This window comes from Crocodylus siamensis, chromosome 8, assembly GCF_052110815.1.
Source record: "Crocodylus siamensis isolate JL-2025a chromosome 8, ASM5211081v1, whole genome shotgun sequence".
NCBI lineage: Eukaryota > Metazoa > Chordata > Crocodylia > Crocodylidae > Crocodylus > Crocodylus siamensis.
The window spans coordinates 36258744-36272278 of NC_143402.1; the positions used below are offsets into that span (position 1 = coordinate 36258744).

The window sequence follows — 13535 nt, forward strand, 5'->3', positions numbered from 1 at the left end:
AGCAAGGACACAGCCTGGCCACATGGACAGCAGCTGGGTCTAGTGGGTAAGTTTGTTGTGGGGGGAGGGACTGGGCAGGGAGAGAGGCTGCCCAGCTGGGGCAAGGGAGTTCCCACTGCTACATGTACCCCAGGAGGGCATGGCGGAGTGTCTCTGGATCTGCACATGGGGCGGGGTGGGGCAGGTTGGGGCTGGGACCATGCCAGGCTCTTTCTGGTGGGGCTGGGCCAGGCTGCGTTCAGGGCAGACAGTGGCAACACTGAGAGGGGGGTTGGGACCACAGCAAATTTTCGGTTGGCTGCAGTCCCCCCCATAGCCCCATTCCCATAGGCCCCCATGGTGAGGGAGGGAGTGAGGCTGTGGCCGGGGCTGGGGCTGGGGATGGAGTAGAGGCAGGTACTGCCCAGCCAAGGCAGAATGCGGGGGGGGGGGTGGCTCCCGCTGCTGCACACACCCTGAAAGGGTGGGGGGGTGCCCCTGAATCTGCATGCAAGGTGCAGTGGGCTGGGGCCACTGCAGGCTGGGGCCAGGGCAGCACCAGGGTGTTGGGCCAGGCTGCATTGGGAGCGGGGGACAGGGGATGGGACTGGTGAATTTTGGGCTGGCTGCAGCCCCCACATAGCCCACCCCAAGCAAAGCCTGCCCCCCCCAACGCCCCCACAGGGAACAGCCCAGTGCAGCTCCAGCCCCAGCCTGCCCATGCCCTGTGTGCAGACCCAGAGGCGTGTGCCTCCCATGCTCCCATAAGTGTTACACTTGCTTAAAAAAAGGTTGAAAATCCCTGTCTTAAAGACTGCATCTTTAGGTAACTTCAGTGGGAATGAGGATTTGGTTTTTTAGTAATATCTGTAAAAAAAAACTTACAAACCTAAGGATATATGGACATTTTGTTCTTTGTAATTAAAGAAAACAGCTTACTTCAAGAAACTGAAACACAAAAATTATTGAAGAAACCATTCTTGACAGGCCAATGGAAGGCAACATTCTGAAGGATAGCCAGCATAGGTTTGTTGCGGGTAGGTCTTGCCTGACCAATCACATTTCCTTCTATGACCAGGTGACAAATCACCTAGACAAAAGGGAAGATGTTGATATCATATATTTGGACTTTAAAAAAGTCTTTGATTTGGTATCCCATGATGTCTTCATGGAAAAATTGGGCAACTGCAACCTAGACTGCACTACAGTCCAATGGCTGGGGAACTGGCTATGAGTTTGGACCCAGAGAGTGGTAGTTGATGGAACCAAATCAACATGGCACTCAGTGACCAGTGGGGTCCCCCAAGGTTCTGTTCTCGGACCTGTACTCTTTAGTGTCTTTATAAACAATTTGGACTCTGGTGTCAGAAGCAGACTAAGTTAGCTGACGACACCAAATTTCTGGGAGGTGCATCCACACTTGAGGATAAATTGGTGATCCAGGCAAGACCTGGATAGGCTTGCAAGGTGGGCGGATGAAAACATGATGGCATTCAATATGGAGAAATGCAAAGTGCTCCACTTCAGACAGAAAAAACCCACATCACCCTTATAGACTCAGCAGTGCTACACTTGCAAGCACCACGGCTGAAAGAGGCTTGGGCTTCATGATTAACCACAAGATGAATATGAGCCACCATTGCGATTCCACAGCTGGCAAAGTGAACAAAGCTCTGGCTTGCATCTACCAATGCAATTCAAGCAAGACCTAGGATGTCATCCTCCTGCTGTACTTAGCCTTGGTGAGGCCGCAGCTGGTGTACTGAAACCAATTATAGACTCCACAATTAAGGAAGGATGTGGAGAAGCTTGAAAGAGTCCAGAGAAGAGCTATGCACATAATCAGATGGCAAGAGAACAGGCCTTATGAAGAGAGGCTACAAGCAATGGGACTCGTAAGCCTGGAGAAGCGTAATCACAAGGGGTGACTTGGTGGCAGCCAATAAGTAAATAAGGGGTGTGCATCAGGATCTGGGGGAACACCTATTCACCAGAGCACCCCCAAGGAATGACAAGGTCCAACAGTCACAAATTCTTGCAAACTGTTTTAGGCTAGATGTAAGAAAAACACTTCTTTACTGTTGGAATCCCCAAGACCTGCAATAGACTGCCCCCAGTGGTGGTGTAAGCACCTACTCTGGACACTTTTAAGAAACATTTGAATGTTTATCTTGCTAGGATCTTTTGACCCTTTGGGCAAGGGGCTGGACCCAGTGATCTTACAAGGTCCCTTCTAGCCCTAATGTCTATGAAATCTGTGAAATCTAAGTGTTACTGATGCTTTAAGGGCTCCAAGAATCTCAGGCCATGAGCAGGAAAGGCTTTCACTGTTGACAGTCAGCTGATTGCTTCTGCCTTGCTGGTGCAGAGTGATTGGAATCTAATCCCCAATCTCAGAATTGTTTGTCATGCTGTGTGCCATGTGGCATGACAGGACATATGAATGTTGTGATCAAGGATTAGATCCCATTGTATCTTAAAGTGAAGGCCTGTCAAGGGCCCCCCAAAAATCATTCCAAAAATAACTGTTAGGTTACCCATATTGTGACTAGCAGTAATTAAACAGGCATATCTGTCCCCAAACAGATTTATTTCTGCCAGAAATAATTGGGTAATGTTATGGAATTGGTATTCATGTAAACATGACCTCTAGGTGGCTCTGTTTCTCTGGCAGAGGGGTTACAGAAGAACCTCTTTGGGTTTTAGTTTAGCCAGAATCAAGCTGGACTATTTCTATTCTGTAATCCTAGTTTGTGTTGCAATTTTTCTTGTATTCAACACTTACCTGAATGTAGTCTTGAATAGTTTATATATTAAAGGGCACCTTCTTTAAAGACTTGCTATATTTAACTTTACTTGTACCATTATTAAAATTATATATTATTATACAAAATAATATGTAAATAGATTGTTAGTGCCTTGCTCTTAGTTTTTTGTTGAAGTATTTTTCCTAGCATAGACAAAAAGGTATTGTTCCTGCATTTCCATTTTTCTATACCAATTTTAGTTTTGATGTTATTTCCCTATGGATATTATCAGAAGCCCAAAAACATATAAAAATCACTTAGACCATGCCATTTTTACTGACAAGAAGTCAGTTTTCCTATAAAACATACAATAAGACATTATTTCAACAATTTTAGTAAAAGGAGCACCTTGCTGAATAAAATGCTTGATCTTGAAGCGTGACATTCTCCTAAACTAGACTCTTAATAGAACTGATTTATTGAGTTAAAATGCTGTTTCTTTTCTTCCTACTGAGGCTATTTTAGGAATGGTGTGTGTATGTATGTGTATTTTCCTGAGCTGTGGGGGTAAGTGGCTAGCAGGTAGTCAGAAACCATTTTATGTTTGTAGCCTCCTTCAGCAATACATACTAAAATACATTATATTTTTGTTCCACATTTCATGGATGTTTAGGGCTCAGAAATTAGTCACCATCCCAAAGGAAATACCTAAACTAATATTATGCATAATGTTTTTCTTATATATGTAAAATCATTTTATTTTGTCTGAACTATCATCTAAATTTACTTTGTAAATCCTAAGGGCTGTCAGTTGTTCATTAAATCTTGATTTTCTGTCAGGAAGAATTAATAATTTTGTCTTCTGAGTGAATTTAGAAGCAATGAGGGATTGAACTCAAGTATTTGAATACTATTGCAGTGTTAAATTGGTTATTCAATTTTCAACTTAGTTTTAACTGGTGGATAAGGAATACATTTAGTTTATAAATCCTGGTCTTTTTAACATTTGCTTTTTTTCCCTTAGCTGAATTGAAGTGGACATATACAGTAAATTCTCTGTTAAATTCATTTTGATTTTCTGAGGATCACATTATATATAATCTACATATATGGTTCTTTATTAACACTTATTTAAAGGGAGCTTTAAACAGGTAAAATAGATTTCTTTTTGTAAGATACAAAATATAATAAACATCATGTGGGCAAGTCAGTACCTTTATTCTCAAAGCAAATCTAAATCTAATCTAGGGATGTGGTTGTCATGGGGGACCTAAACTACCCTGACATCTGCTGGGAGGAGCAGTCAGCCAAATCCAACTGTTCATGTAGGTTTTTAACCTGTGTACAGGACCTTCACCTAACACAGGAGGTATACAGTCCCACTAGGGGGAATGCCTTACTAGACTTGGTGTTGGCTACAGAGGGTGACCTTGTAGGGGAGCTCCAGATCTGTGGTCACCTTGGGGACAGCGGCCATCAATTATTAGACTTCACCATAAGGTGTAGGGTGGCTAAGATAACTAGTAGGGTGGATGTGATTAACTTAGGAAGGCTAACTTCAGTGTGCTCAGGAGTTTAGTCAACAATGCACTGCAGGATAGGAATATTGGTGAGATGGGAGTTCAGGAAGGGTGGTTGTTCCTAAAGGAAGTGATTCTTTGGGTACAGAAGGAGACTATCCCATTGGGAGGGAAAGTGGGGAAAAGGGGCCAAAAAACCTCCTTGGCAGAACCAAGAAATCCAGGAAAGCCTAAGGGCAAAAAGGCATATAAGCAGTGGAAGCAAGGAGAACCTACCAAGGAAGAGCTAGCAGGGAGGCAGTTAGAGGGGCCAAACCAACCATGGAGCTGAGGCTGGCAACAGAAATTAAAGATAACAAAAAGTCATTTTTTTAGGTATGTAGGGAGTAAAAGAAAGGCACATGGCAACATAAGACCCCTACTGAACAAACAGGAGCAGATAGTGACAGATAGTGGGGACAAAGCCATCGGGGGTGGAGGGGCGGCAGGAGCTGGAAGGGGGATGGAAGAGGAGATACTTCTCCTCTATGCAGCATTGGTCAGACCGCAGTTGGAATACTGCATCCAGTAGTAGGATGGAGATAAAAGATGTGGATAACCTAGAGAGGGTCCAGAGAAGGGCCAATCATATGGTTAAAGGTTTGCAGGCCAAGCCCTATGAGGAGAGACTATGGGACCTGGATCTCTTCAGCCTCCAAAAGAGGAGGCTGAGAGGCGTTCTCGTGGACACCTACAAATTCATTAGGTGGGGGCAGCAAGGAATTGGTGATGCTCTGTGACAAGGAATAGCGGTCACATACTGAAGAGAGCAGATTTAGGCTGGACATTAGGAAGAACTTCTTCATGGTAAGCGTGGCCAGAATTTGGAATAGGCTTCCAGGGGAGGTGGTTCTCTCCCTTACCTTGGGGGTCTTTAAGAGAAGGCTGGATAGGCATCTGGCTGGGGTCATCTGACCCCAACACTCTTTCCTGCCCAGGGCAGGGTTTCAGCCTTGATGATCTGATGAGGTCCCTTCTGACTCTAGCATCTATGAATCTATAAAGCAAAAAAAAGATTTTCATTTTCTATGGCTGTCTCACTAGAAACTGTCACTTGCATACACACATAGGCTCTAAAATTGTGACCTGCTATCGCCTTGTTATATTTACTTTTAATGTCTATGCTTTTATTAGTTTGATTCATTTTAATTTGCTCAGCTAACATGTCCTTAGATAGAAAATAATTAAAACAACTAAGGTTTGGAAGATTTTGCAGTCTGGCTCATATTCTGTCTTTTTATAATCTGTGGTATATCTACCAGAATAAAGCCATCATGTCTCCACATCTTATGCTGTCATATATTGATGAGCCAGGCTGCTCTTGTTAACACAATATGTTCGTCAACCATGTAGTGTGGCATTATATTCACATTCTCCCTCACTATTAGAACAAATGTGGGTGCTGGTACTTGAGTTTTCTTACTCTCTTTGTTCCCTTCCTCTTTGAATTTAGTTTGTTGCTTACATGATCTCCTTCTCATGGGACAGATGTCTGACTGGATTTCCCAAGTATCATATATTAATACAGTTTTCCATTTCTCCTTCAAATTAATTTGTTCTTATTTTGATATCATTAGATTTGGAGTCTCTACAGTAGTTTGAACCCATATGCCATCCCTTCTGTTCCCTAAAAGAATATAATGGTTTTCCTGCATTTTGTTGGCATTTATCTTGCCTTTCTATGGTTAGGCTAGCTTTGGGGACATAATATCCAACTTTCAGCAACTCAGAGGTCCCAAAGTCTAAATTACTTTTTTCATTTCTGGAGTTCAGCTTTGTAGAACAGTAAACTTCAGGCAAAACAGTGTTTCAATGTATTCCATATATTCCATGCATTATATTTTAGAGTTAAAGACAATGGCTGATATACGGGATTATCTCTTCCAAATGGCAGTACAGATTTACCATATAGCTACAGTACAAAATGTAGTCTGAAGACTAAAAAGGCTACATTTTTGACAGAAGTTACTGTATGCATTCAATTGTTTTACTTAAGTTAGGACATTGTGGGAGTCAGGAAGGCTTCATCTTGGAGTAAAACAGCTAAAATCAGAGGATATGATGCCATATATATTTTCCCACCTGGGCTGAAAGTCCTTGTAACTTGTAAATTGAATTACCAATTGCTTGCTTCCAATAGAACTGTTCTTTGTTTTTACTCTAACAATTGATTGGACTATTCTTCACTAAAACATTATTGATCTATGGCTATTAGAATTCTGCAAGAAACTGAAAGTAAAAATGGGATTTCATTCGGTTGGGAACTTCATTATGAGCTGCACCATTTCAGTAGGCAGATCCCTTGATTAGGAAGTGTTCCCCAAAATACTGAGCTTTTCAGCAATGTGTTTTAGAAAAACAGCATTCTCCCTCTGTACCACACTTGAGGAAAATGTGTTTAAAAATGAGTTGGAGGGAAATGACATGTTTCTAGATTCCCAGTGTTCATTCAAGGCACCTACATTTGAGGTGGGGTCTGCTTCAGCAGTATGAGTATTAAGCTGGCAACCTGTAGACAGAACTATCAAGTTTGTGAATAAGTGAAATAAGTCTAATGTTTTTAGGGCTTTACAAGGGCCACATTCATATTGGCTTAATTTTGACTGAATATGAAATAGAGGGTAAAAATTAGATAGCATGGAAAAGTTTTTTAAAAATACTGTCACAGAAGTATCATTATGGTTAAATGTATATACTTTTCCCCTTATAGTGATTTTTCCAATATAAAAAGTGTTCTGCAGAAGTACACTACATTCCAGGAAGGCAATTACAAGTATAAATGATTAAAATGAAATATAATTATATAGGAATTTCCTACATCTAGGAAGGATTTACCCTTTTGTTCATCTCATTACTTACCTCTTCCTGTACTGCACACTGTTTCTAACTCTGCACTGTAGTTGTAATTAATTTGATTAGCTAACATTTTTAGAAGCACTGATAATTTTCTAGTGATTAAGTTGATGGTTTGTATCAGAAGAACAGTGGGTGTGTTCTTTATTCAGAGTGTATGCATGGGTATCCATCTTTTTCTACACAAAAGGTCAGATTGATTTTCTCTTGCTCTTGAATTGTTTTGGCAAGATGCATGCACATACACATACCCTGAAAGAAATGAACCCCCCCTCCCATGGCTGCTTTGCCTGGCCCCATCCCCCCCACTCCCCCATCCCCCCCCCGATGGCTGCCCTACCTGGTTTCAGCCTCCCAGCACTTAAAAAAGCCCACACTCACCGGCTGTAGCAGCGGCCATTGAGGCCTCCGGGGCCTCGTGGCATAGTCCCCCTGCACTGCACATGGCATCTGAGATCAGCCGCCTGGCACCCTCACTGCTGCTGTCAGATCGCATGAGTGTAGCGCGACTTGGCAGGGTGCTGCATGGGACCCCATGCTGTCTGACAGCTTGGGACTACTCAGGCTGCATGGGGGAGAGTTGGGGGCTCTGCCACGAGGCCCCAGAGGCTCCAATGGCTACTGCTAATGCTGGTGAGTGTGGGGCTTTTTTTAAGTGCTGGGATCCTAGGGCTGCCCTCAGGGGGACTGGTGGAGCCAGCAGGGGCTGGGCCTGGGTGGGGCAGCAATCCAGAGGGCTGGGTAGGGGATGTGGCTGGGCAGAGCAGTGATCTAGGATGCTGGGGGAGCAAGTGAGGGATACAGCCAGTCAAGGGACATCTGGGCCCTGCAGGAGGGGTGATAGCTCCTACAGGGCTAATGTGGCCCCCATTGGGGGGGCTGTAGCCCTTGTTGGAGGGCTGTAGACCTGTAGGAGGGATGTCCGTGAGCTGTGCAGGGAGCTGCGCCCTGCAGGGGGCAGGGAGCCCACCCCTTCTCAGAGGCCCCCCTGCATGATCCACTACACCTACCCACACACCCCACAGCCCCCCATAAACCTCCACAGCCACCGACAGCCTGGGTCCTGCCACTTGCCTCCTTAGTAGGAATTCTGTTGTTCCCTATTCAGAAACTGCAAAATCTCTGATAAAAAAGCCCAAATTCACTCTTTAAAATACCCCCAAATCCATGTTCTTTGACAATTAAAACAAAAGACCACTATACATACATACATACATACATACATATATATATATACACATACATACACGCACACACACACACACACACACAGAAAGAGAGCTCAATTTGGCAATGTTTTAATATACTTACCATTTTAAAGCAATTTGGAAGCCTACTACTCCTCTATCATCATAAAAAAGTAAATTCTAAATATATGATTTGTTGTTTGCTTTTGGTTTCCTTATCACAGAACAACTGGAGCCTTCCTTGACCCCTTTACTAACCAGGATGTGGGGACAGCTGTCCCTGCAGCCACTGCTCCTGCCAGCAGGTCTCATCCTGTCTGATAGCTGGGCACACTGAGTGTGATGGAGGGATATGGGGTTTGCAGGAGGGGGGTGAGAAGTGGGGTGGGGGGGTCAGTGTGGAGTGATGTGGGAGGGCATGGGAGTGTGTGGAGATTGTGGGGGGACTGTGGATGTGGGAGAACTGTGTAGGGGGCTTCTCAGAAAGGGTGAGTCCTCTACCTCCTCAGGGCACAACCCCCCCAGAGGACCCACAGCTCCCCTACAGCACATGGAATGCCCCCCCTGCATGGCTCACATGCACCCTCCCACAGGGCCCACATGCACCCCACACAGAGCCCACATGCCCCTCCCCCCCATGGCCCACATACCCCCCCACGACCCACAGCTTACCAGCAGCAGCTGCCATTGGGGTGCTCAGGGCCCTCCTGGCACATCCCCCCATGCTTTGTGGGCCAGCGTGGGTTGTTCTGAGCTACCTGGCACCCAGTGCTGCCTGTGCCAAATCATGTGGGCCTGACCTTGCTCAGTGCAGGTCTGCGTGCCTTCAGGCAGCCCCAGGCCACTTGGACTGTCACCCAGGGTCCTGCACCACTTGAAGGGACTGCCTGTCATGTCAGCCTGGGTCCTGTGTGCACTGGCCCTGCACACCATTGGTCCAGGCTGGTTTTGTGCATGCAGAACCCAGCCCAGCTCAAGAGGTAGTCTCCATGAGTGGCATGGGGCTCCAGGTGGCAGTCTGAGTGGCCCAGAGCTGCCCAAAGGTGTGCAGTCCTGCACCAAGCTGTCCCAGATCCATGTGATTTGGGACAGGCAGTACCAGATGCTAGGCAGCTGGGGCTGAACCACACTGTTCCACACTGTGCAGGAGGGCCATGAGCAGCCTGATGGTGGCTGCTGCTGTGGGTGAGCTGTAGGCTGTGCCCCGGCTGAGCTGAGCTACCCCTCTCATGGTTCCCCACACCCTCACAGCCCCCCTTACCCCTTACTTTCCTGGAACAGAGCCCAGGTCCAGGTTGCTGCAATCTGCATCTCTGTTTGCCCTGTGCATACAGGCAGTGTGCTGCAGCATCAGGTCAAGGGGCAAGCATAGAGATGCTCTGGCCAGCTACCAAAGTGTCTCTTTGGAGGACCCGAACCTCTGGTTGCCTCAGGGCAAGGTCCTGGCCTGTGCCCTGCCCCTTTTTTTCTGGCTTTTTTGGGGGAGGGGTTTATACTTGGATACCCAGGTATCAAATTTTGAGCCCATGCTGCAAATATACAGTGCAGGGAGAAAAAAATTTTTCCCTGCATGTCTTTTGCCGCATCTCAAATTGCTTTGAGATGTGCCAAGAGGCACGTGTGCACTCGTCTGGACATGCCTCATGTCTTATTGACTTTATATTAAATAAGAGACTATGAGCTTCCAAATAACTACACTTCCTAGCTGATATTTACTGTTGCACTGTGCCTAACAACAGTGTTTCTATAGAGCAAAGACAATAAATCAGCCCTCTAAGCTGTTTTTGTTGTTCAAGAATTGTTTGTACATATATGATTACATAAATATGCATTTTGCATTTGGGCTAGGAAAAACCGGAGCTGGTTTAGCACATTTAACTTTCGACAAAGCTGTCCCCAATAGTATTGTTTGTTAGTTTGAGTGAAAGTCTGTCTGGGGCCAATCTGTCCACTTGTCAGTTGGTTTCTCTCTGATGCATTTTTGTCTCTCATATATCACAGGAGTCTGTTAATAATATCTTTATTCTGTTTGTTCGTTCTGTATTTAATTTGATTTACTTCTATGATTTAAAGATTCATTCATATGATTTTGATAATCAGACTGATATCTCTGAATCCAAAGTAAAGTTACTTCTGCCACCTGTGCAATATCTGTTTGCATAATCAGTGCTCATGCTTGGATAAACAAACCCGTTAGATGTTATCACCCAAACCAGTTACTTGTACAATTTACAAACAACTTCAGCCTCTCTGTCCAGGGACAGAAATTATACACAAGTGATGGGAAACTGATTGAAATCTGTAACACAACAGAAGTTCAGTGCACATAAACTGCTTTCAAAATGGCTGAAACCAGTTTAAGATAAACGTCAGTAAATGTAGTATTAGACTGAACTGATTTAGGTTAAATTGGTTTATTGAACTTCTGTACCAGATCCCCTCTAGATTCAAGTTAATTCACGATCCTCCAGCATCCCAGACTGTTTTGCACCTCTCTTACAAACCCCGCCTCATATGGTGGGTGGGCTAGGCTTGTCCCAAGCTTTCTGCTCCAGCCCAGTAGGGAAGCAGGTTCTAGTGCTCCCCACCCTCCCCTACTCCCCCTGCAGCTTCTGGCCTGGGGCTGCTGCAGGCATGTGACTGCATTTCCAAAATCAAAACTGTGAATGTCTGGTCACTTGTTTATTGGTTCACTTGCTAACTGGCAAAAATTGAATTGATTTGATCTTGGGCTTTTTGAATTTCCTTAGTCTTTTAAATTCATATAGCTGCCTCCCATGGCTGAAGTTTGCAGGCACTTCTGTATTGTGCCACAGAATTTGAATTGCATTATTTTCTTTTGACAAAATCTTCCACTTTAGGAATATCAACTGACTACATAGGGGTGACCAACTTTTGGCCTGTTGGGCAGATCCAGCCCACAGAGCCAGGTCATCCAACCCATCAGGTTCCCCAGAGGTTGAAAAATCTGTCAGTGGAGCAGCAGTTAGGACATTGGCAGCATAGGGCCATGGCCTTGGAAGCATGCAGGTGGGCCAGGGCAGTGAATGGCTTGATCTGGGAGCACAGAGTTAGATCGGGACAGTGCAGGGCCCAATCTGGGCATGCAGAGCCAGGCTGGGTGGTACAGGATGGATCTGGGCTCAGGGGGAACAACCCCACACACCCAAACCCACAAGGCATCCAGCCCATGGACCAACCCTGCGGAAGTCACCTGGCCTGTGGTCCAAAAGGTGGAGTACCATTGGAATACATCCTTGTCATTTGTTTCAAAGGTTTGATGACATGGCCCGCTATACCAGATCGCACATACAGGTCAATCCAGCCTGCAGACCAGCCCTGCTGGAAGGCTGAGCACCACCGCTTTGCCTACCCCTGCTGCTTCAGTAATGATGCAGATCCATTGTAGCATCACTATCATTATTATTTTTTGCTAAGAAATGTTTCACAATAAAACCATATAATTGTTTATCCTGTGCTTACTTTTCTAACTGATTTCTGCTTGGCTTTTTAGCCTTTAGCAGTAGAGAAGGGGAGCTGGAGGAAAAAAACATTAGGAAGGACATTGGGGATCTTCAGAACCCAATCTGGAAAGTGTCTAAATAGGGCTAGCTGAAAGGAATAGTCAGTTCTTGCTCTGTGCAAGGGAAGAGAATGTGGTAAAAAAACAACTTTCTACGTCCTTTCTTTTTTGAAGTAACTCTTGACTGTAAGTGAACTGCAGGTGTAACTAAGTAATCATTAACTGTAAGTGTAACTAAGAGAAATTTTTCTTTGCAGCCCAATCCAAAAGGAGTACTTTTGTTAAATCATAAACAATGACGAGAAGAAATCTAAAAAGAGATTACACAGATAGAATTTGTACCTGACTTCATTTTAAAAGGTCTTTCTATATCGGGCTGTTACACTGACTCATCTCACTATTTAACTATTTCTAAAAAAAAAATAGATACTTATCCCTGTAACAAAAAGTACTTACAGCTTTTCATTCTTTCTTTCTGAGTTACTTTTCACATGCTTATAATTCTGCAGTATTCTTTTCCTTAAGTATGCTTGTATGTGTAAGAATGAATGTTTCTAGCCTTCAGCTAAAAATCCATGGTAGTCAACTGTAATTTAGACTTTCTTTCCCCTTTGTGATTCACTCTAGGTATTGGCTTTTTTCAAATGGTTATCCCTGTCTTGTAAACTCCATCCTTTGCACAGTAGGAATTTGAAAATAAAGTCTATAAAATCAGTGACATGATTTTCATCATGTTTTTTAGAATTGATTTAACAGCAAAACAATGGGTTGCAATATTCTGGGAACTTTATAACTATAGTAACAGCAAAAAATACACTGAAGAAAAACTGTAGTTGTGAACTATGGTGTAGTCTTACGTTTTTATTATCCTATGTGAAAAACTTTGTAAGTGTGATTTCATTCACACTATGTGTTTATATATTTGATTTTGTTGTAAAGTAACCCACATTGTCACTAATCCTGTAAATTCCCTTCTGCTACTGTAGCCATACAACGTTTCTGTTGTTGTTGTTTAAAATGTAATTCTAAAATGGAACTGGGCTTTCATTTCAAATACCAGAGGCCCAAAATCTGTGTCAAAGGCCCTGGCTGCAACTGTGCACAGTCAGTGCTTCCCTCGTTCCCCCCCCCCAAAATTACCAGTATACACACCCCTGAAGAAACTAAGATCAAAGTGATGCCCATCCCTTCCTTCCAGTGTATGGCTGGTGGGAAAAACAAACCATCCAGAGACTCCAGGTGGTAGAAGAAGCTGGAGCCCTGGAAGCCTTCAAAGCAGAGATTTAAATTTTCAGGATGCCTTCTAGAGTTTTGACTTCTCTGACTTGCCCTGAAAAGCTTTTGCTTCTTTCCCTTTTCTTCTGTCTCCTCTACAACCTCTTCTCTTCAGCTTAATTCTATCCCTCTTCATCTAATTTTCTTCTCCCCAACATGGTCCCTCTCATTCTATTTCCTTTTCCTCTTTCTTCTCTTTTTTCATATAGCTTATCCCTTCCTAACCAATCCTTGCTACGCACCATAAAAACTGTGAAAGAAGTATGGCATTTTTGCCCCCATATTATTTATTTTGTGTGTTAGATCCAGGCAGGGAAATGATTTATCTTGGCTTTCTAGATGGTATGTTGTTTGGACTAGAGATTTTTTGCTGTTACTATAGTTATAAAGTTCCCAGAATATTGCAACCCAT

The 13535-nt window shown here is 44.1% G+C and overlaps 1 protein-coding gene across 4 annotated transcripts in view; it reads left to right on the forward strand.

The window, feature by feature from the left end:
* Positions 1–13535, forward strand: part of DIAPH2 (diaphanous related formin 2) — a 768551-nt gene that overhangs the window by 706568 nt on the left and 48448 nt on the right. The gene's annotated exons all lie outside the window — the stretch shown is intronic.